The sequence below is a fragment of the Equus caballus genome, chromosome 8 (genome assembly GCF_041296265.1).
Source record: "Equus caballus isolate H_3958 breed thoroughbred chromosome 8, TB-T2T, whole genome shotgun sequence".
NCBI classification, from domain to species: Eukaryota; Metazoa; Chordata; class Mammalia; order Perissodactyla; family Equidae; genus Equus; species Equus caballus.
In genome coordinates, this window is record NC_091691.1 from 87,268,427 (window position 1) to 87,292,752 (window position 24,326).

Below are 24,326 nucleotides of genomic sequence, written 5' to 3' on the forward strand. Positions count from 1 at the left end.
AATTTGACCATAACTATCCCTTCTTCATAAAAGACCAAAGTCTTTCACATGGACTCCATGCCCCACCCTCCTCCAGGCTCATCTCATACCACTCTTCTGCACTCCCGCTGCACTGGTCGTCACTGCACGCACCTCCCGCCTCAGGGCTTTTGCACATGCAGTTTTCTCTGACTGCAAATTTCTTCCACCAGTTCTTGCTGTGGTCCTGACTTCTTCCTGTGAGATAGACTGGGAAGATATTTGTTACTCTTTTTTTTAACCAATCAGAAAACGAGGACAATCTAGATGGGCAGAGGCCAGGACATGGAACAGGGGTCACTGACGCAAACGTGTCAGAATCAGAGTCTTCTTTATCTCAGTCTGCTCCTCCCCATCCTCTTCCACTATTCTCCAACTTCCCTGACCTCTTTTCTGCGTTCCTTAATTCTGTGTCCCTTTCTCTCTCTTTTCTTGTTGTTCAAGCCATCCTCCGACTCTCTGCATCTTCCCCCAGGCACTCCCTCTTTCCATCCTTCCCTGTGAGTCCCAAAGTTCTTAACTGTTGTTCCCTCAGTGACTCCTCTGTTCCTCCTGCCTTAATACTCATCTCCTGGGGCCCTCGGCCTCCCCTGGTCAGTCTCCTCGTTTTCTCCTTCCAGTCCTTGCTCTTCCCCTCTGCCTGGTCCTCCATTCCCTCCCCATCCCAGAGCCTGGGGCTGCAGAGGGTGCTGTGGTAAGATCTTCTTGCCGGAGCTAGACCTTCTACCAATCACTTTTTTAGAACTTGCCCTTTTCTTGGAAATTACTGTTTGTTCCTCTTGCTCCAGTGGACACATGGCTTTCATGTCCAGGCAAAGTCCAGAACCCATCTTCCCTCAGGAAGGACCCCTCAGACGCAAAGGGCGGGGTTTGGACTTGGACCTCATCATTTCAGCCTCTGGATGCATGTACGGATCCATAGCACTGTTTGTTTGTTTGTTTGTTTTTTGCTAAGGAAGATTTGCCCTGAGCTAACATATGTCGCCAATCTTCCTCTTTCTGCTTGAGGAAGATTGTCTCTGAGCTAACATCTGTGCCAGTCTTCCTCTATTTTGTACATGATTCGTTACCACAGCATGGCCACCATCTAGGTCTGTGCCTGGGAACCAAACCTGGGGCGCCAAAGCAGAGCATGCCAAACTTAACCACCAGGCCACCAGGCCAGCCCCCTGCATAGCACTGTTATTTAAATGATTTTTTAAACCCATAAGCCCTGCTCAATGCTTAATAGTTAAAAGCAACAATGATTTCTGACAGCCTCAAAGGCTTATACAAATGTCTCAGGGACTAGGAGCCCACTCAGGTGAAAGCAAGTCAATTCAGGGAGACATCTCGAGAAGCCAGGAAAAATGAGCCTCAGAATGTTGAAAGGGCAGGAATAAGGAAGCTCTGGAAACTGCCCCTCTATTCTCGCTCCCTCATTTTCCTCTCTCAGACTCTCCATCTCCCGTCATAACTTTCTATGTGCATTGCATGTAATGGCTGCCCTCTTCTCAAATCTTCAGCTCCTAAATCCTTTCATTTCCAGTGTCCACTACCCATTGGCCATATGTATTTGTGTGTGTGTATGTATATATGTGTGTGTGTATACTAAATATAGTATATTTATATAGTAATATATTATTTAAATGTATGATATTTATATTAATATTTTAAAATGTAAAATGTTTTATAGTTACTATATTTAGTATATTTATATACACACACACAGTATGTAAACTATATCCAGTTTATACATAACAGTTCCACATTCTAAGAGAGAGTCTCTGGTTATCGCAACATAACTTTTGAACCAGGCTACCGTTTATAGCCTGTGTGGGTCGGGCCAATCAGTGGCCAAGGAAGGCCACTAACAGAAAACAAGGCCACTTGGGACAGTCAGGCCTGGGGGCAGGAATGTGTCCAGAGGTAAGTTGGAAGGTGGACCCCTGAACCATGTGTAGCCCCAGACCGCCTAGGTCTCATAAGTGCAAACACAGGATGAGATGATTCTCTTCCAATCTCTGCTCTCTTGGTAATCACTCAAGAAAAGATACAGGGGCCAGCTGGTGGCGTAGCAGTTAAGTTCACGCGCTCCGCTTCAGCCGCACAGGGTTCGCGGGTTTGGGTCCCATGCGCAGACCTACATACCACTCATCAGGCCATGGTGGAAAAGTGGGACTATTTAGATAAGCCTTCTTTGTGTGTCTTCCTTCCTTTTTAAAATAGGCATGTTTATTAAGCCAGAGCTGGCTCTGGTTCAGAAGGTAAAGGAAGGCTAGAGCAGTAATTCCTGATGACATATTATTCAGCTATAAAGGAGAAGGAAATCCTGCCATTTGCGACAACATGGATGGACCTTGAGGGCATTATGCTAAGTGAAATAAGTCAGAGCCAGGAACACAAGCACTGTATGATCTCACTTATATGTAGAATCTAAAAAAGGCAAATTCATAGAAACAGAGAGTAGAACGGTGGTTGCCAGGGGCCGGGGGTGGGGAAATAGGGAGATGTTGGTCAAAGGCCACAAACTTCCAGTTATAAGATGAATAAGTTCTGGGGAATCTAATGTACAGCATGTTGACTATAGTTAACGATACTATATTAAATACTTAAAAGTTGCTAACAGAATAAATCTTAAATGTTCTTACCACACAAAGGTAATTATGTGAGATGATGGAGATGTTAACTAGCCTCATTGTGGTAATCATTTCATAATATGTGTATCAAATCATCACATTGTACACCTTAAACTCACACAATGTTATATGTCAATTATATCTCAATAAATCTGGGGAAAAATAATTCCTGACAATAAGAGAAAGAAACTTTGGCCCTGCAAGAGTTCAAGTATCAGGACTAGAGTGTGGTGTTTTGTCAGGGCCCTGAACTCTGATCAGGATCCTTGCCTGATGCTGAGCTGTCATTTGTCACTGAGCCCAGGCCCCTCACACTGACAGCAGCCTCTGCTCTTGACCTTAAATTTCTGTTGTAAATAAATCCACTTTTGGCTGCCTAAGGGGAAGGAGCAACAGCAGCAATCACTGACAATTCTATTATAGCAAGAAGACAAGAATGTGAGTTTTACTCAGGGTAAAGAGAGAGCCTCACTTCGCATCACAGTCAATCTATGAGGTGACTATTGTCTTTACAGAAGAGGAAACAGGGTCAGAGAGGTTAATGAACTTCCACAAACTCACAAAGCTGGTATGTGTGGTTTGCGTCCAAGCTCCGAGGTTTGCATTCCTGCCCATTGTTATAATGACTTTGTGGCTAGCTGGTCAGGTTTATATCCAGTATGTTTTGCTTCCTCTAACATATTCTGTTTTCAGCTGTAGCAAAATAAGGTACACTAGGGTTGAACTGATGTAGGTGGAGGAAATCAATGATGGGAATATTTTCAAAATACCCCGAACCTTTTCATTATAATCAGACTTCATTTCTCACATTCAATAGTGAGCTTTAAAGCTTTGCGTTAGACGCTTTATATCCTAAGCTTCCAGTCCATTGGCCCTATGCCCATTCTGTGCATAAGGTGATACTGGTTACCCTTTTTTAGCACCTAGAGCAAGTATAGATTCACGTGCAGTGACAGAAGGATGAGCAACCCCGCTCACGGTAGCTGATAGGCGCTTGTCTGTTATTGCATCCCGTTGGGTCTATGCTGCAGAGCCCTATAGATCTGTGTCGATGACTGTATATTCATTACAGCATTTACTATAAATGATGAAACAGCCACCAAGGCATGGCTGAGAGATCTTTAAACCAGAGCAAACAAATACAAACCCAGCAGTTACTTGACCCTTCATGTCCCGTATCCATGGATGGTTTGGACAAGGAGCAGATGTCCATAGGATGGAGGACGTTTTCCAGGAGGGACAGATGGTGGCCACCATTCTCCAGGAGCACAACAGTCACTCATGGGCCCTGTCAACAGAGTGCATCTGTCTCCTGCTCAGACAGGGAACCAGCCATAGCTTAGTATCCGGGCTAGTTATTGAAGCCCAGCACCTGCCCACCTTCCCTGCACTTGTTTGCATCAAGATGTTAATGAAAGCTTATTCAACATCAGCATGATACTTAGGAAGTCACAAAATAACTGGTTTTTAAATTAGTTTCATTGAATCAGTGTAATATACATGCAGTAAAATTCACCTTTCCTAGGTCTATAGTTCTGTGAATTCTAACAGATGCATGTAGTCATGGAACCACCACCACAATCAAGACAGAACATTTCCATCATTGTAAAAGTTTCATCCTGCTCCTTTGTGGTGACTTGCCTCCTCCGACCGCCAGCCCCTGGCAACCGCTGACCCCCCTGTCTGGGCCTGTGGCTTTGTCTTTTCCCCAATAAATGGAGTCATGTGGTTTGTAGCCATTGGAGTCTGGCCTCTTTCACTTAGCACAATGCGTGTTTTTGCATGCATCAGTAGTTTGTTCCTTTTTATTGCTGAGTAGTAGTCTTTTGTTTGCATGTACTATAGTCTGTTTATCCATTCACCAGTTGAGCAACATTTAGTTTGTTTCCAGTTTGGGGTAATTATGAATAAAACTGCTATAAACCTTCACATGCAGGTCTTTGTGTGGACGTGGGTTTTCATTTCTCTTAGGTAAATACCTAGGAGTGGGATTGCTGGACTGTATGGTAAGTGTGTGTTTACAATATGGCAATAGATGAGAGATCCAATTGTTTTCCATCCTTGCTAGCACTTGGTATTGTCGACAAACTGACTCTAAAAACAGTTAAAAATAGTTGCTAATGATGGCCAGAGTTTGTTTTGTTTTGTTTCCTTAAAAGCCAGGCTTCTACAGGCTTTAGATCTATCTGAAGAAGTTAATAATGAAATAAAGTATTCTTCTAGGTAATTGCACTCTTAAACTGTGGCTTTTTCCCTCTTATTGTTTAATGAAAACTTTTACAATCAACATCCTTGATGCCCAAGCACTAAGTAGGAGAGCAATTGATCCAGTGCTCAAGAGGTATTTTTAAACATTCAAATCAGGTTGTATTTTCATTAAAAGGAAGCTTTCAACTTCCTTAATGCTGTTTTGAAAAGAATGTGAAGATTCCTGCGTTCTGGGGAAAACCGAAACCATAATTATAACAATGACAACCTTCGACTCTTCATTTCTCTTGCAGGAAATGGCGTTTTTCTTAAAAAGTTAACTGTCTATATGATATATATGGATTATCTACTTCCAGAATTCTGCCTAACCAGTTTAGAATACTGAGTTGCCCCAAATTTGCCTCTAATTCCCCTCACTGCCTAAACCAACTGATTTTTTTTTCCAGTCAATTCAGCCATGCTCCAAACTAATTTTAAATAATTAGCGTTAGTCCAAATGGAACATAATTAGAGAATTAACTCTGTCATCAAAATAGTTGTATAAACCAGTGTCGACACAAATACTCGCAACTTGAAGTACTCGCGGTCTTTGGAGCATCAATTCTGCAGTTCTTCTTCATTACCCTGGGAAATTGAGAATAGCATGAAGATGTGTCAGGAACAGGGTGACAGGGAAAGAGGTGGAGCAGAGCCACGCGGGCAGGACTCTTCCTCACCTGGCAGCAAACGTTGTTTGTGAAATCAGCACTTTAGAAATAAATCGTAGATGCTTCCGTGAAGATTTCAGCTAGTTGTCCCTGGTGGCATTGTTGCATGTTTGAATTCGTAGGTGGGTACTGGTTTAGTCTCACTGCAATAGCTTCTGGATGTGTCTCTTGAGGTCTTCAGTCATGAAGGGCTGTCCCGGGAACGACGAGAAGCCAGTTGTCAGTCAGATCCTCGCTCTCAACAACTGAAGTCCCATAGAAGCTGAACGGTGGAAGGTGAAGGTTTTACAAGTGGCTGAATTGCTCATGATATCCTTCAGGATTCCAGCAAAATTATTTGTTTCCTCAATGATCGATCCCCCAAAAAAGAGAACAGTATGATGGAGAGAGTGGAACTAACATTGGCTAAGCAACTACTGTGTGCTATTAATTTGTGCTACAGTCTGTTTCATGAATTTTCAAATTTAATTCTAGCAACCACCTTATGAAGGAAATATTATCTCCTGTAATTACTTATAGCTGTGGCAATCAAGGCTCAGAGAGGTTATTAACTTGCTCATATTGCTAGTTAAGTGGCAAAACTCATAGTCCCACCAGATCTCTTTGACTCAAAAGCTTGTCCTCTTCCCAATGCTACACAGTTGCCTCCCTGAATACCTGACCGCATCCCTTAAAAATCCTGCCCTCACTTGGGGTCCCAGGAAAATACAGGATGCCCAGTTAAATTTTCAGATAAACAATAAATACCTTTTTAGTATTTGTGTGTCCCAAATATTGCATGAGGTATGCAGATACTAATAATTATTTCTTGTTTTTCTGAAATTCAAATTTAACTGGGCATCCTATATTTTTGGTAACTGTAGCCTGGCCCTCATTGATGCTTTCTGGCCACACGATGGAGATGCCAATATTCTGCAGTTTACTCTTCTTTATTGTCATTGCACAAAGATGTCTTCCTGGGCTGGCCCCGTGGCCGAGTGGTTAAGTTCGCGCGCTCCGCTGCAGGCGGCCCAGTGTTTTGTTGGTTCGAATCCTGGGCGCGGACGTGGCACTGCTCATCAAACCACACTGAGGCAGCGTCCCACATGCCACAAGTAGAAGGACCCACAACAAAGAATATACAGCTATGTACCGGGGTGCTTTGGGGAGAAAAAAGGAAAAAATAAAATCTTTAAAAAAAAAAAAGATGTCTTCCTGTTGTACACTTTGGGTGGTGGAGTGATGGGGAAGAGCGCTGAGGGAGGCTCCATCTGAGCACAATCGCTCCTGGGAATGTAATGATCACTTCCTTCTTTACAGTTCGCTGAACTGTGATCGGGCCTGGAAAATGCCAGGCTGGCCAGGAGGTCGACTTCCATGATGCCCACGCATCTAGTTTAGAGCTTTCCAAATTTGTTTTCTTGGAGCTCTAGCCCTGAGCTATATCGTGGACAGATATCTTTGGGAAATACTATAAACGCACACCCCTGGGAGTCCTGGGGCATGTTAGATCATTGAAGGGCCCGAGAAAGTCCACAGGAAAGGCTGCCATTGACTTTCTGGAACTGAGATATTGTCAGTCTCTCTGAGGACAGCGGTCAGAGGCCCTGCCTGTGGGATGACTGGAAACCCAGGCCTTTCTCAGGTTCCCTTCTGAGACTGCTTCTGAGAACCCTCAAGCCGTGTTTACATACTCTTTTTATTCTGGGGGCCTCAGAATGGAGTTGGGCCAACAGTGCTCAGTTGCTAGCACCGAGCTTACATGGTCTGTAAATCCTTAGAGGTGTCGGCTCTCTGGGCTAGGCTGTACTCCATCTGCACGTCCCCTCTTGCCACCTTGTCACCTGCTTGCCCAGGCTGCTAGGCTCTTCCATATTGATATTCCCCATGCATAGACACTAGCCTGCTCCTTAATTCCATTTTTCCAGCACAGAAAAGACAAACAGCATTGGAAACCAGACAACTCCCAGAGCCAGCAGATCAGTCGCCTCCACCGCCTGTTGGTGATGCGCGGGGAGATGTTGAACAGCCTGCCGGAGGGGATTGATTTCCAGTGTTTGCACTTCCTGGGTGTAAATACTCCCACCACGGCCAATTTCAAGCTGCCAACTGTGATGTCATTGAATGGGAGTTGGGAAGAGATGCACAGTAGCTCACCCTTATATAGTATTTCCATCAACTAATACATTAGACCTCAAGAGCACAGGTAATACAAAATGTAGTAAAATTAATTATGAGGTGATGAGCTTGAGTGTTTATTAACTTTGTTTTTAATATCATTTATTTAATTGTAAGTTTATCTAATTTAATTTTTAATGATGGCTGTGTTTATCAACCAGCTTGCAAAATTCCTGAAAATCTTACAGTCTGGGGGTAACTTTCTCATTAGCCTTCAGCCCGGCTCCTGGTTGCACTGCCTGTAACTCCCATGCCCCATCCACTTCTCCCATCCCCACCCCCAGCAAAGGAATGCTCTTGAAACCATTTTTGCCCTAACCAGAATCCAGGCCCAGCTGCATCCCTCAGAAACAACCTACAGATTAATGAAGATAGACTTTCCTATTGCCGCAGAAGTCCCTTTATCTTGAGCCACCCTATTTCAGAACAGGATATTTGCTTTACTTTGCATAAACAAAAGGGCAATCAGGGTATTTTTCCTAAAGCAGAAGCATCGTAGGCCCCAAAGGCGACCTCTAGCTGGAAGTCAGCACAATGGAGAAGCAGTGAAGCTTTGGAACTGGGAGGCCCCTTTTTGCCGCAGAATTTCAAGTACTTCAGGACCAAATCTGAGATGGGGCTCCCAGTCTTCACTCAGGCATCCCTGTCCTCAGTCGCTATTGAAGAAAGGCTTTTCCCAGACATGTGGCCTATGGGGCGGTGTTGTGGGTTGCATTGTGTCCCCTCCAAAATATGTTGAAGTCCTAACCCCTGGTGCCGAGAAATGTGACCTTATTTTGAGGTGGGAGGTGCTTCCCCGCCTCTTGTCCTCCTACCATGGACTGCAGTGCTCCGAAGAACCCAGAAGCCAGCACAGGAATAAACAGACTCCTCTACATAATCAACCCCCAGGTGGTTCTGTGCTGATCTTAACTTATCCTGGATTTGTAACCCCTGCAAATGTGAATTCACCTCCACTCGGAAGCTTTGTCAGTAATCACAGACAAACCTCCTCCCCCTACGACTCCAACTAAACCACTTCCCAGAGATGGCCTGAGAGTTCCAGAAGTCTCAGAATTTGAAGTAGTTTACCTTGGAAATTCTTAATTCGCTTGATTTTTTGTCTCATAGCAGATGTGATATAAATACTTCATTATTGAAAATATTCTCAATTTGCATAAATGTTTACACCATGTTAAAGGGGATGAGAAGAGAAATGATATAATTACTGCAAACTAATTTTACTAATTACTCAGAGCATGAAACAATCAGTGGTGCCAAAAGATGAGCGGAGAAAAGACCCGAGTGCTGAGCTCTGAGGTGTCAGGGTGCACAGGGGGCCAAGCACTAGGGTGTATGAGGGGAGGGGGGAGCAGCCAGGGTCCTTCACTGACAAAGTCACCAGCCAGTGGTATGGCTGAGACCTTGCTGGCCCCAGCTTCCAGGTCCCTTCCCACATCTCAACTTCCGATCCCTTCATCCCCAGCTTCCTGCCCACAGGCCTAGTTGTTTGTGCAGTGGTCCTCTGCACCCCATCGAGGTGGCCAGGCCCACTACCCTTGGAGGTCTAGGAGGAGATGGAACTCCTGAGCTGGCCTAAGCTCAGAGGAGGTGGTTGTCCAGAAGCCACTGTGGCAACTCCCAACCCAGGCCACCCATAACTGCCGCCACTGTGGGTGGCAGCCCAGGTGTTCACCACGCTCAGCTCCTCTGCAGGGTTTTGCCTGACTATTCTCTGGTTGGTTCTTTTTTGCTGCCACTGAAATTCCTAAATCTAAGATCCAGTCGCCTGTGAACCACTGGAAGAAAAAGAATTCTTCCAGAATTCTGGACCTAAGTGGCTAAACCTGAGTTAATGTGCCTATGGTAGGTTGTTGCCGGATTCATGGCCCCTAGTGAATCATTCCTCCCAGCATCTAGGGCCTGCGGTTGTCTCCTCCCACGTTGATGCTGGGCTGAGCCATGTGACCCACCCGCACATGTGACTCAAGCAGAGGCTTGATAAACATATATACATGGGAGCCTGCCCTGTGGAGTGCTGCCGTCGCCATGGAAAAAACCCAGGCTCTCCTGCTGGAGAGGTACCATGGGGAAGAGAACTGAGGCTCCAAGGCTCCGTAGCTGGTAGCCCCAGACATGAGAATCAGGACTTCTTAGACCCTACAGCCTCAGGAGTGAGTCCACAGGAGACTGCCCAGCTGAGCCAGAGTGGTGAGAAAATAATGGTGGCCGTTTTAGGCTGATAAGATTTGAGATGGTTTGTTCCTCGGCCATAGATGACTAAATACTGCCTTTGATCTGCAGAACTTCTTTCTCTTCATTCACTCAAGACATAGTTTCCTGAGCATCTACTGGGTGACTCAGTCACAGGGAGGAGGGACACAAAGATAAACATAGATGGGGACCTTCCATCAAGTAGCTCAAGGTTCCATGACAGAATATATATTATCCTGGTCGGGACACCAAGAAGAGGTTCATGATGAAGGTGGTATTTCCTTCTTTTATCCTCTTTCCCTCTCGTTGCTCCCATTAAATGAATATTTAGTGAGTTTCTACTGCGTGCCAGGTTCTGTGCCAGGCACAGCAGTGAACACAAAGACAAGACTCACGGAGCTAGTGGCATTCAAGATAGATATGTCTATTCCTGTGCTTATCTTTGTCCTGGAAGGTGACACCTGCCATTTTGCCCCAGCACACATGTGGTCTACATGGGGCAGGTGGAAGAAGGAATAACATTGACTCCATGATAAATGCTTTTAGGCAAGGTGACCGTTTCATACTTTTTGTATCCAAGTGATTTAAGCAAAGAAATAATTTAAGCAAAGAGGTTGGAAATTGAGATGTTGGCAACAATGGCACCTCCACACCTTTCCATGGGATGGATGGGGGTTGTTTGTGGGCAGCAGGTATCTGTGACTTGTTCTTTCCCCCTCCCCTCAATCAGCTGTTTATGAGTGGCCTGAGAAGGCAGAACGAGGCAGGAGTTAGGCCCACTGCCACCTTTCCTCTCTAACAGTAGCTGGGGACAGCAGAAGGACAGCTCCTCGGAGGGCATCTGCCTACCTGTTCTGAGGAGAGGTGCTGTTGGAGCTGTTCAGGTTGGGTTCTCTGGGAAGCACACTCTGAGAGAGATTAGCTGCGGGAAGTTTGTTAGGGAGTGTTCTCAGGATCAACACCTATGAAAAGAAAAGCAGGAAGCAGGATTGAGCGGAGGGAGAGATTGGGCTATGATGTTACCTCAACGAAGGCTTCAGCTAAATCCCTGGGGAGCTCAGAGGCTGGCATGGTCCTTCAGAGTCATCTCAAGTTGCAGTGAGGGAGTGAGGCCTTTATACTCTGGAGTCAAACCATTCTTTGGTTGCCCAGGAGGTGGGGTTATCCGGGGCACAATGGCTGTCTTCAGCCAGGGTAACTTCTGAAGACAGATGAGGGCTGAGAGCCATCTGCTGGCAACACTGTGGCAGCTGACGAGCTGGGTCCTCTATTCCTGAAGGGGAGCTGGTCGGTGTTTCCCAACATCCACCCCATAGAATAAACAGGATCTGTCCTCAAGAAAACAGGAACATCATTTGTCGTTGCTAAACTCTGCCTGCGATTCCTTTTGGGGCCAGTTCTTCCGAGTACAGTGAGTACCTGGCTCTGTCTCCTGGAGTGCTCTCCATTTGACCATTTCAGAATAGAGATGACCTGATAATAGAAGTGCTGATGATGAAGGAGGAGGAGGAGGAGATCTGATTTAAGAGATAAAACTCAGCCATTCATTTGAAAAGATTTACCTTCTTAAGATGTACATAATCAATGTTCAGTTATATTTGCTGACCAAGAGACTGAATAGATGAACACATTTTTAGTCACTCTGTATACAGCAGGTACATTTTGGCAGACCAGGGTTCAGCTGGAGATATCCACACTGGCGTTATGGGGCTGGTTACTGTGTCAGCTCCTGGCCTTTTGGGTTATGCTGTAAATTGCATAATCCAGTCTTCGTGTGGCTCATGGAAGGGGCTGTGGGACTCGGTGCTTCCAGGGATCTATGCAATAGAAGCCAGGAGGTCATTTAATCCAAAGATATCTCCTTTGTGAGAGTCAGAAAAGATTTTTCTTATCTCTGTTCTCCACAAACCATATCTACAGAATAGTATCATTTTATACTAGGTAAAATAATGCATTTAGTCCCTTGAGTGTCTATTGGGGCTAGTCTGAATTTACACACCATACACTAAAACGACCCCTTTCTCTCACCAAATACAAAACGAATACTTTTCAAACTACTCACTATAAAGAATCCATTAAAATAAATATCTCTTTATGACAGAAATTTTCAAACAGACACAAAAGTAGAAAGAATAATATAGTGAACCCCCATGTACCCATCGCCAGCTTATATAGATACCAATGTAGGGGAGGAAGACATTTCCTCTACCCACTCTAGGTCCTTCTGGCCAGACAATGAATTAAATTCACGTGAGACAGAATAGCAGGAGAAAATTAAACAAAGCTTTATAACATGTATACATGGGAGAGACTCAGGCAAACTGAGCAACTCACCAAAATGGTGGAAGCTCTCCCCTTAAATACCATTCTCAGCTAAAGACAAAGGAGGATGTTGGAGTTGGGGGAGTCAGTTATGGGAGATTACCACAAAAGGACAGTAAACAAGAGTAAGGTTATTATGCAGATTTAAGTCCTTGCCTTCTGCATTGATAAGAGTTTCTAGAGATAGGGTCTTCCTCCCTTCTCCCTGGTACAGAGAGGGAGACACCTTTACAGATGGAGATTTCCTTTACAATGTAAATGTCTCTTTACAAAGGGTTAAATTCTACTTTTCAGAGTTTCTCTCATGTCTGCAGTTTTTAAAAGTAACCAGCCTGCAATAATCCTCATGCCAAAGAGACATATCTTGGGGTGGCCAATTCCAATCCCCCACACCAATACTTTGTGAATCTTATTTCACCTATTCCCTTAATTTTTTTCTATAGTATTTTAAAGCAAATCCTAAACATCATGTTATTTCACTAGTAAGTGTTTCAGTATGCCTGTCTATGTGATAAGGGATGTTTACTGTTTACAAACTCTACCTGTTTTCTTATGTAATCAACATGACATTGTCATATTTAAAAATTGGCAATAATTTCTTGACGTTATCTAATAACCAGCCCATATCAAATTTATTTGATTGTCTTTAAAATGTCTTTTTTTTTTCTTTTTAGTGAGGAAGATTGGACCTGAGCTAACATCCATTGCCGATCTTCCTCTTCTTGCTTGAGGAAGATTGTCCCTGAGCTAACATTCATGCCAGTCTTCCCCTGTTTTGCATGTGGGGCGTCACCACTGGGTGGCTTGATGATCCGTGTGTAGGTCCATGCCCAGGATATGAACCTGCAAACCCTGAGCTGCTGAAGCAGAGCACACAAACTTAACCACTACACCACCAGGTGGCCCCTAAAATGTCTTTTTAAGGTTGATTTACTTAAATCGAGATCCAAATGAGATCCATACATTGCATTTGATTATAATATCTAAGTCCCCTTTATTCTATTTATTCTGTTACAGACTCTCTCTATATATATATATAATATATATATATTGCCATTGATTTATTTGAAAATGAGTCATCTATCCTATAGAATGTTGCACATTTTGGATTTGGCTGATTGCTTCCTCAGGGTGTCATTTAACGGGTTCTTCTTTTTACTGTTTTTCTTGTAAAACAATATTTACAGCTAGAATCATGATTAGATTCAGGTTTAATTATTTTAGGCAAGAATACTTCCTAGGCAGTAGTATGTCCTACTTATTGTGTCTCATCATGAGGTACACTGTGTCTAACCACCCCACATTTCCCGATGCTTCTATGTCCCAGATTGATCAGCAGACTCAGTGAGGTCCACCTGATCCCTCCACTAGAAAGTCCGTCATTCTCATGATGTTCTTTCCTGGGAATCTCATCCCTTCCTGCCCTCAAAGGCTCAGCTGATGGTTGCAGCATCCACCACTGAGTGTTGCTTAGATCCCTTATATTAAAGTGGTAAAAGGGGATTATGAAATTCGATTATCCCCTTTTGATTGTATTGGCTGGAATTCTTCTGTTAAAACAAAACAAAAACAGAAAACCTTCCCTCATCAATTATTGGGCAGGAATCCATTTTATTGTTTGTTTTTTGAGGACGATTAGCCCTGAGCTAACTACTGCCAATCCTCCTCTTTTCACTGAGGAAGACTGGCCCTGAGCTAACATGCATGCCCATCTTCCTCTACTTTATATGTGGGATGCCTAGCACAGCATGGCTTGCCAAGCGGTGCCATGTCCACACCCGGGATCCGAACTGGTGACCCCCAGGCCGCCAAAGCAGAATGTATGAACTTAATCGCTGTGCCACCTGGCCAGCCCCAGGAATCCATTTTAATGCTGTGGTTAAGTGTGTGATATTGTTTATGTTTACCAAGGTACCTGTGAAGAAAAGCACAGTTCAAACATCTGTCACAGCAGAGTTGGGGAAGAGCACAGCCTCTCTGTGTGCGCTTGATGCTCTTCTCTTCTTCCACATTCTTTCCAAGGTGAAGCTCTCCTCTGGTGCCTTTAATCCCATTTCATGCCACATCGCCTGGGACCTTGCTAGAGCTCTATTCTTTTATCTTTGTCTTTAAACTCTCTGTCTTGATAGTTTCTATCCTCTACCTAAAAGTGTACAATAGTTTCTTCTATCCTGGGGGGATAAAATCCTCCTCTTATGCTGTAATGCCTAACTCATCAGCTTGGCACGTGGGTCCCTCCTGACCTGGCACTACCCATCTTTCCTGCTCAGTATTCTTGATCTCTTCTTACACCTCAGGCCTCAGCTAAACCGAATCCTACCATTCCCAAAAAATGGCCTGTGCATTCTCTCCATCGTTCCTGTCCAACGTCCTTCCCGGCGTTTGTCAACCCTACCTGTCCTCAAAGGCTCTGTTCGAATGTCACGTTTTCAGGAAACCATTCCTGGTTACCCCGCCAGGAGAAAAAGATCCTGACCCTGATCACCCAAAGAAATATGTACCTCTTCAGGATATAATCTATTAAATTTTTGAAGAGGATCAACTAAGTAAAAAAACATGTGAAGAGACAATGCCAGACAGACAGAAAATTTAGTGAAACAGAGAATAAATATTATGGAATAAAGAGAATGCAAGCATGCTAACTATTCAGGTTAACAGAGCTGCTGTGACTGAGCTGTGGAGCCATTTCTGAGCTTCCCAACAGCTTAAGAAAATGAGGGAAATGCTGAGATTATGTGATTTTCATTATTGGAAGAAATCCCTTTGGTTTCATGATGTCATGGCAACACTTTCTTGGCCCCAGTTTCTGAAATAAACGTTTCAGATGGCATTTTATATAGGTGATGTAGGAGACAACATTTTATAGCAACTACAGAAGCAAATTTCACAGGACCGCTTCTTACAGCAACATTGGATAACAGCCAAGGCAGTGAAAGATAATCTTCTGACAGGCTAATCTAATAGAGTTCAAATATCAAGGCTTCTGGTGTCCTAACTGATCAAAGGCTAAAACTCAGAATAGTTAAAGGAATAAATGGAATGCACATGCTGTGTCCACAGCCATCTCTGTATCACTTCTCTAATCCAGTGATAACAGATAGGTGAACAATAGTTTAAATTGAACCTGTTGGTGAGAGTCTAGAAGGCTTGTCTCCTATATTGCTGCAGGAACGTAGATGCACGTAATGTGGAAAGCAAGTGAGCAGATGGTAGGGTTGATAACCTACTGTGGGAGTTGAGAAGTTCATCTGTGTTCTTGCTCAGATGGAAGGTCATTTTGCCCACAGTTAGCTGCAGAGAAAGCCAGGAGTTCCCTAAAAAGGCCATTTTTGATTTGCTCTTGAAATTGAACACAAAGATCTCTAGGAAACAAAAGCGTTTTAGGGCCTAGAAAATTTTCAAAATTTTTTTTAAAATTGTCCTACAACCATGCTAAGACCTCCAGTGTTCTTGCAGGACAGCTGGTTCTCCACAGCATGGGTCCTGTGTGCCTCCTTGGGAGGCCCCTGGGCAGCTAGGGAGGGAGGGTTCTTTAAGCAATTATTTCATGCCATCCAATTGTTTAACATTGGATTTTGGAGCGTATCTGCCAGAGATAATGATTTGCTTGTTTTAATGTATTTAAAAATCTTTTTATTCTAGAAGATTTCAAATATACACAAAAGTAGAGATAACGTAACAAACCTCCATCTTCCAACAATTATCTACATTCTAATGTGCTTTTTAAAAATTCTAACAGTAGTAAGCACACATAGCAAAAAAAAAAAAATCAAAGAATACCAAAAGACATTAAATTCACAGTCCCTTTTACCTTCTACCCCAAGGTAACCATTGTTTCCAGTCTCTTGAGCATCCTTTCAGAAATATCCTATGCATGTATGTATGCACATTTGTCCTTTTAAAAGTGTGATCATGCTGTTTTTCTTAAGTGTATTTTTTCTTTTATGCATATTGTTTTTCACTTTTTTTCCTACCTAATAATATACGTTATAGAGATTGCCATATTTTCATGTATAATGCCACTTCGCTCTTTTATTAATAACAATAATCACTCTTATGTGCTCCTCAATATGCACCTGCAATTGTTCATCTTTCTTTACATGTATGAACTCTTAATCCTCACAACAGCTCTACAGAGTAGATACTATTATCCCATTTTACAGATGGGGAAACTGAAGGGTGGAGAGATAAAGTAACCTGAAGTTACACAGCTAGTAAGTAACAGAATCTGTCTCCTTAGCCACCACACTAGCCTGCCACTATGTAACACAGTGCTGTACAGCTGCGTGGTCTTCCATTGTGTGGACATACTGTGCCTTATTTCTGGGCGTGGATGTTTAGGTTGTTTCCAGTTTTGTTTGCTATTATAAGCAATGCTGCTGTGGCTTCCATTTAAACACGTATTTATTGCCTCTCTCTCCTGAAACCCCACCAATGTGACAATAAAGCTGTACGCATGTGCGTGCGTGTGCACACACACACGCACACACACACACACACACACACACGGTAAAAACTCACAAGGACAAAGATAACAGGGAAAGAAATGAAAGCACTGATGTTTTGGAAGCTGAAAAGCAGGTGGATGTCAGGTCAGAGAGCCCATCAGGGAAAGCGGAAACCTTCGTAGGTAGTAGGCAAAACCAAGAAGCAGATCTGTTGGTGTTTCAGAATCCCAGAAAAGCTCAGGCACCTGGAGCCTCTGAAAGGAGGGATGCAGCGGGGGCTGAAAACAAGAGAACTGGTTAAAAATGTCAGTGACAATAAAATGACAGTAAAACAGAAGATTATCATGACCTTAGAATAGGGAAGGATTTCATAAAGACCCAAAAGGCACTAACCATAAGGAAAAAACCGGTAAATTCAACTACACTGAGTGAACTTCTCTTCATCAAAAGACACCCTGAAGAGAGTACAGATGGAAACCACGGGGTGGGAGAAAATATTTGAAATACACGTAACTAAGAAAGGACTAGTATTCGAAATACATGAAGGACTCCAGCAATAAGAAAATCAATATGAAAAAGAGACAATTAGTTTTAAAAATAAGCAAAACACTCAAGCAGGCACTTCACAAAAGAGAAAATCCAGGGTGGTGCAGTGGTTAAGTTCGCACGTTCTGCTTCAGCCACCTGGGGTTTGCCAGATCGGATCCCGGGTGTGGACCTATGCACCACTTGTCAAGCCATGCTGTGACAGGTGTCCCACAGGAAGATGGGCATGGATGTTAGCTCAGGGCCAGTCTTCCTCAGCTAAAAAAGGAGGATTGGCAGCAGATGTTAGCTCAGCGCTAATCTTCCTCCAAAAAAAAAAAAAAGAGAAAATCCAAATAGTTGATAAACATGTGAGAACCTACCCAATGTCATTTTTCATCAATAAAATACAAAGTAAAGCCACAATGAGATACCATTACATCCCCAGCACATTGGCAAAATTTGAACAGTTCTAACAATATTAGTTGTTGATGAGGAAACAAAGACACAGGCACTTCTTATGTCGCTGCTGGGAATGAATCAGGAGCACACATTGGAGAAAGTTCGCTGTCATATGACAAAGTTCAGGGTGACAAATAAAAATGGCAAGCAATAGGATATATTGGAGAATATGAGGAAGCCATTTGGTATAAACCTAATTCAGCCTGACCTTGTCTTTCAAAAGGGCCTGACCGAGGCCGTTGAGCATGCATTGTACATCTGCTTTAGAGACTCCCTATGGCAAGAGCAAAAGGCCCTTGAGGTAAAGGTGCAATTTCCCTCCGCCTCCCAACGTTGGCGTTGGCGTTTCCTTAGGGATTAAGCATCTTTCCTTAGGCTAGAAACTGACTGCTGCGCTCACCTGTGACCGCCCAGCTTGAGACAATAGACTTGCCTCCTGCTACGCCCACCAAGATAGCAGACCCACTACCTGCTGTGTCCATCAAGTGCTGTGCCGACAGGGCAATCTTGTGACTATTGTGGGAGGGACATTTCAATCATATGTGGAACACCCTGTTTGGGGGTATATAACCACTCTGTGCACCCCACTTCTTTGGTGCCCTGTCTTCCTTTGGGAAGAAAGACCCTGGGCCATGGTCCTCAGATTTCAGCTCAGAATAAACTCACCCAAATTTTCATTTCATTGACAAGGGTGTCCCCTGTGACTCAAATTCCACTACCAGGTGTACACCTACGATTCTGACACCAAGCAATTCTCCCACACCAGGTTCCACAGGTTAAGGGGTCGGTCCTACAAGACTGCCTTCTCCCCCTTCAGATGCCAATCACAAGTCCACGTTGTCACCTGTGCTTCTGACCTACTGGCTATAAATCAGAGGTTCCCACGACCCCCTCCTTGGGGTTGATTTACTTGCTCGAGTGGCTCACAGAACTCAGAGAAACATCTTACTTAGTAGATTACCAGTTTATTATAAAAGGATACACAATTCAGGAACAGCCAGATAGACGAGATGCGTGAGGCAAGGCATGGGGAAGGGGCTTCCGTGCCCTCTTGGAGCCCGCCATTCTCTCCACATCTCCACTTCTTCACCAACCTGGAAGCTCTCTGGACGCCTCCTTTGGGTTTTTATGGAGGCCTCATTACACAGGCAGGATGGATTAAGTCATTGGCCGCTGGTGACTGAACTCAACCTCCAGCCCTTCTCCCCTCCCCAGAGGTCTGGGGGCAGGGCTGAGAGTTCCAGCCCTCTAATCACTTGGTTGGTTCTCCCGGCAACCAGCCCCCATCCTTAGGTGATCTAAGGACTTCCCAAGTCACCTCATTAACATAACAAAAGACAGCTTTATCGCTCTCACCACTTAGGAAATTCCGAGGGTTTTAGGAGTTCTGTGTCAGAAACAGGGACGAAGGCCAAATACGTATTTCTTATTATAAATCGCCATATCACAGCACCCTAAGAAACCTGCACAGATGTGCACCAGGATACGTAAGCAGAGAGGCTCAGAGTACCCTTCCTTAAAATAGCCTCGGAGTGGAAACAACCCAAATGTCCATTCACGATAGAATAGACAAATAAAGTCTGGCCCAGTCCTTCAGTGGGATACGGTACAGCGGTGAAAGCGAGTGTGTGTACACTTCATAGAGTAATACGAACGAACTGCAGAATGTTCAACAAAAGAAGCAAGACACCAAAAAAAATGCAATACGATGCCATTTATATAATCTTTCAAAACATCTAGTAAGAAGTGAAAAATGTTCATTCTAATAATTTCATTACTTTATCTAGTCAAGCATGACACAACATCCCGAAGGCCATCGAGGAAATCCACGCAGCCCAAGCCGCAAGTTGGGTCCTGTGGACCTTTCCCAGGATCTCTGTGAATCCCCAGCCTCACCAGATCTCCTGGCCCTGGTGCTTCAAGGCCGGCTCTTGCTAACCTAGCCGCCTCTGGGCTGGGCCCACCCCTCAGAGCTGTTCTCTCTCTGCTGCACCACTCCAGCCAGGAGCCCAGCGGGCTTCCATTGCCCAACCCCCCAAATAAAACCTCCCCAAAATGTATGTGTGCACAGCCCTGACTACAGTCCTGTGGCAGTGTGGTTCAGTGGGCAAGCGGATGGGCCCCTGGGCTTTGACTTGGGGTTCAGGTCTCATCATTTAAAGGCTTTGTGATCTTGAGCAAGATACGTAACCCTTTTGTGCTTCCCTCCCTTACCCCCCAAGCAAGCCTATTAACAGTATCCATTTCATAATGGCCATTGTGAGAAGTAAACGACGTAAGCCACCTAGTGTGCCAGGCACGGCCCATCTGCCTAGTAAATATTCCGTGTTAGTCTTACCCGCGGAAGTACAAACAGCATAAATGAATATTATACAGCCTCCAATCCTGGGGATTTCTCACCAGGCAGGTTTCTCCACATCCTCTATGTCTTGCCATGTCCATGGCCACTCCTACCCCCAGCCAATTATCTCCCAAGGCCACCTTTTCCATTTCTGGACTTCCTTCACTCATACCCTCCAACTCAGTTCTGTTCTTTCTCAGAGCAAAGTACCTGCCCCCTGGCCCCCTACATGGCTCCTGGCCGGCCTCTGCACAGCCAAAAGCACCCGCTCCTGGTGACAACAAACAGCAGAGGCTGCAAAACTTCACTCTCCCTGGCTCCCGTCTCCGAGTCCCTCTATGTGGACTGAGCAGAAGGGAATTTATTTTCCCACAGAAATGAGTGATGTACTACCTATCAATTGGAGAAGGCTAGTCACCTCAGGTTTTAAATAACAAAATTTTCACTCTGGCTCTTAAATTGCCGAGCCAGGTTCCCTGTTCAACTTGTATCCACTGTCTTCTCAGTTCAACAACTCCCCGTGGAGGGTGATGAGAGCTTGCTCTCCTGCTTCTGCATTTCTAGCTCTCATCCTGATCAGCCCCTGGGAGGATGCCATCTGTGGGGCTCAAAATTGTCCTCTTCACATCTGGATCTGAAGGCACACGGCGTCCCTCTTTCTCAGGAGGGAAATAAAATAGGGGGAAAGGAAAAGAGTTCTTGCTATAGGAGCTGGAGATCTCTGGTCTGGCCCACTTGATATGGACTGAGATTAAAATGGCCAAACCACGAAACTTGTCTCTGCATGTTATTTTGGGGAATTTTCTCCCATAAACTAGAAAAGAAAAGAAGGGGACCTCAAGCCTTGGAGATAAGAAAATTCCTTTGTAAAAAGCAGGCCTCTTGGGCAGATAATCAGGACATGATGAGAAAGTTGAGGCATCAGCATACTTGCTTTAGAAGCCAACCAGGCCCCATCTCCAAATGGGTATGAACTGGCTCCACATTCAGGAGCAAAACAGGTCCTATGAGTACATTTTTTTCTAAATCAAATTAAATATAGCTCTGGGCCTCTACTTGACCAAGGTAGCAAGAAATTCGCTCTCAGCCAGGTTATGGGGTGCCCCTTCTGCATCCCTAGGGTGCTAAAGGAGTCTGTCCAAAAATGTGGGGCAAGGTCTTTGGTTTTTAGGCCATCCTGGATGATGCTGTGGATCCTCATGCTTCCTGTCTCAGCTCTTGTGGCCCATTAGAAGGTGGACTGCCACGTTCTTCCTGAGCCGTGCTTGGACACCGAGGTCTTTAGCCCCATGGCTTAGGGATTGGCCTTCTGTTTATCTCATCAGAAACTGTAACCAACTGGGTGCTGCATGGCAAGGGGGTGGGAGGAGAAATCCACTGCACTCCAGCTTGGGAAATCTGACCCCTCTATCAGAGGTCACACCACTCCTCACTTCCTCAGCCCTCCAGCCCGTTGGTAGCTGAGTAATGGTCCCCTAAGATACCCACATTCTATTCTCTAGAACCAGGGAATGTTATCTTCTATAGCAAAAGGGACTGTGCAGATGCAATTAAGTTAAGGATCCTGAGAAGGGGAGAATATCTTTCAAGCTCTAAATGTAATCACAGGTGTCCTTATAAGAGGGAGGAGAGGGAGATTTGACTACAGGAGAAGGCAATGTGGTGATGGAAGCAGATCCTGCAGTAATGTGCTTTAGGATGGGGCCACAAGCCAAGCCACACAGGCAGCATCTAGAAGCAGGAAGAAAAAGGTGAGGAAACATTCTTCCAGAGGCTGCAAAAGGAATGCAGCCCTGATTTTAGCCCAGTGAGACCCATTTCAGGATTCTGACCTCCAGGATTGTAAGATAACACACTTGTGTCTTTTTAAGCCTGTAAGTTCATGGTGATTCGTTATGGTGGCAACAAGCACCTAATACAGCTCCTTTTCCCCATGGACAATTGAGCTCTTTAGCCTAGACTTTTGAAAATCAAAGTTTTAGTAAGGTGAAGGAAACCCAGTCCTCCAGGATGGAAACACTGGGCTGCTCTCTTGGAGAAGAAGGGAAAATATCGTTCTTTTATGAGTTCAAGCAGGAAGTAAGACACCATTGATCTCTCAACTACATTATCCCGTCACTCAGGATCATTTGGAGTCTTCGTCATCGGGGGGTCCTCCAGGAAACCTACTGGAACTGGAAGGATGCAACACAGGCCCCGTAAAGCTTGGGACCACACAGGTCTGTAACCAACACTTGAAGAACCCGTCCTTGGCTGGATTGGCCTCAGTCTCCTGGGCTAGATAAAGCCTGCTGGCCAATTTTTCCTGAAGAGGAGCGTGGTGGATGGCCTCCTAAGAAGGACTGCCCAAGCAGAGGCAGGGCTCATTGAAGACTCACCAGGAGAGGGAATGAGCGCCAGGCTGTGGCTGGGCAGAGGGGAACTGAACATGAGCGCAGAGGGAGGAGTGGGGAGGTCCACTCCGTCCATTTGGGGTGCTGCTTCCGCTGGTGCAGGAACGGAACAGGGCTGTCCCTCCCTGCTCTCACACTATAAAAATAGGACATTGACAGCAAAGAATTTCACTTATTTGGGGGAAATCTACGTCCTATATCCTATATGTTAATCTTGCTTTGTTTTGCTTTCCCAAGATAATATTTTATATTTTAGGGGTGTGAAAAAGTCTGTCCTCTTCACTTTTCTCATAAAAACATCAGGTGATCATCTGGTTAAAGGCAAGTATATCCATTTCCCACTGCTGCTGTAGCAAATGGCCATGAACTTAGCAGCTTAAAACAACGCAAATGTGTTGTCTTATAGTCTGGAGGTCAGCATCTGAAACAGGTCTCACTGGGCTAAAATCAGGGTGTTGGCAATTTCTTCCGGAGGCTCGGAGAGAATCTGCCTCTCTTTTTTTCAGTTTCTAGGGGCTGTCCACATTCCTTGGCTTGTGGCCCTTCCTCCACCTTTAAAGCCAGCAGTGGCATCACTCCCACCTCTGCTTCTGTTGCCATGTCCCCTTGTCGGACTCTGAATCTCCTGCTCCCCTCTTTCACTTGGACGGGCCTTTGTGACTATATTGAGCCCACCCAGCTCGTCCAGGATGATCTCCCCATCTCAAGGTCCTTGACCGAATCACATCTGCGAAGTCCTTTTTGCCACGTGAGGTGACATGTTCATGCGTTCCAGGGATTAGGACGTGGATGTCTTCAGGGAGCCATTACCCTGCCTACCACAGCAAGCAAATTTACTAAGATGTTTAAACCCAGCAATGAAATATCTGTTCGTGGAACCTTCTTGAGGGAGCCTAATGTTATCCATAAGTGCCTGGCGTGTGGTAGTGAGTAAACGTCGTGCTTCTTTCTCTCATCCGTTTCACCTACATTTCAGCCATCTGTGTCCATTTGTTCACTCCTGAGTCTTTTCTTTCTAATAGACGGTCAGTCCTTAGAAGCAGCTGCTGGAGATGATTCCACTGTGAAGTTTCTAAGGCTCCTCACAAAGGGTCTCCACAGGCCTTTGGATAAACGAGCCCTTGCCTAGCCTCCACCCTCCCTCCCCCAGGGTGTGAGGACCAGCTGATCAGTCCATGGCCAGAAAGAAAACTTTCTTATTTCTAGCCAATCAGAAACACACATGCCTTCCAGAAGATGGGGCCAGACATTTCTTTACTTCTCCCTCAGCGTGTCCTCACACAGAGCCTTCCTTACAGGCTCCTGAGAGGGTCCCTGTTCTCTCTGCTCCCTCTCCTTTTCTCCTTCCTTCCCCACCCCTTCCCCAGGATCCAGGCTCCATCTTGGCAGCAGCCCACAGGGTCATGAGGACCATTCATCCTGCACTATATCTGGGAAGGCAGAGCTAGGTGTACCCCTGCTGCCCCGCTTAGCACAAGTCATAAGACTTTCTGGTTCCTCAGAGCAGCACGTGAATAAGACAAATAAACCCTCCTCGCTAAGACTGACTGCTAATTTATATTATCATATTTAACATGTCTGCCCAGCTCGGCTATCTTCTAAGACACTCTCCTCACTGGAATAGGAGCAGAAGGAAGGAAGGCTTTCAGGGAGAGAGAATATTCCATTCTCCCACAATCAATTGAATAAATAATGAATGAATGAATGAATGAATGATCCAATGTCTTTAAACTCCTACTTTCTCATACCTCATAGAAGACTGGAAACTTTGGCCCCAAAACTTTGCCTTTACTGCAGAGGTTGACCCGCGCCCACATCTGCTTGCTTCTCTCTCCTGCGTCCAGTACACACCGCCTTTTTGCCCTGACTTTGCCCTCTCAATATACTGAGAGATATGTTTGACTACGAGAGCCGTCTGTCTTCCCTTTTGGAAT

The 24,326-nt window shown here is 44.9% G+C and overlaps 1 long non-coding RNA gene across 1 annotated transcript; it reads right to left on the bottom strand.

Annotated features, from left to right (window-relative positions):
• Positions 1 to 24,326, bottom strand: LOC111774758 (uncharacterized). Its single transcript, XR_002809992.2, has 3 exons — positions 24,141 to 24,326; positions 10,751 to 10,863; positions 1 to 228 (listed from the first exon to the last, which is right to left on the bottom strand). It is a non-coding gene; the product is annotated as an uncharacterized lncRNA (long non-coding RNA).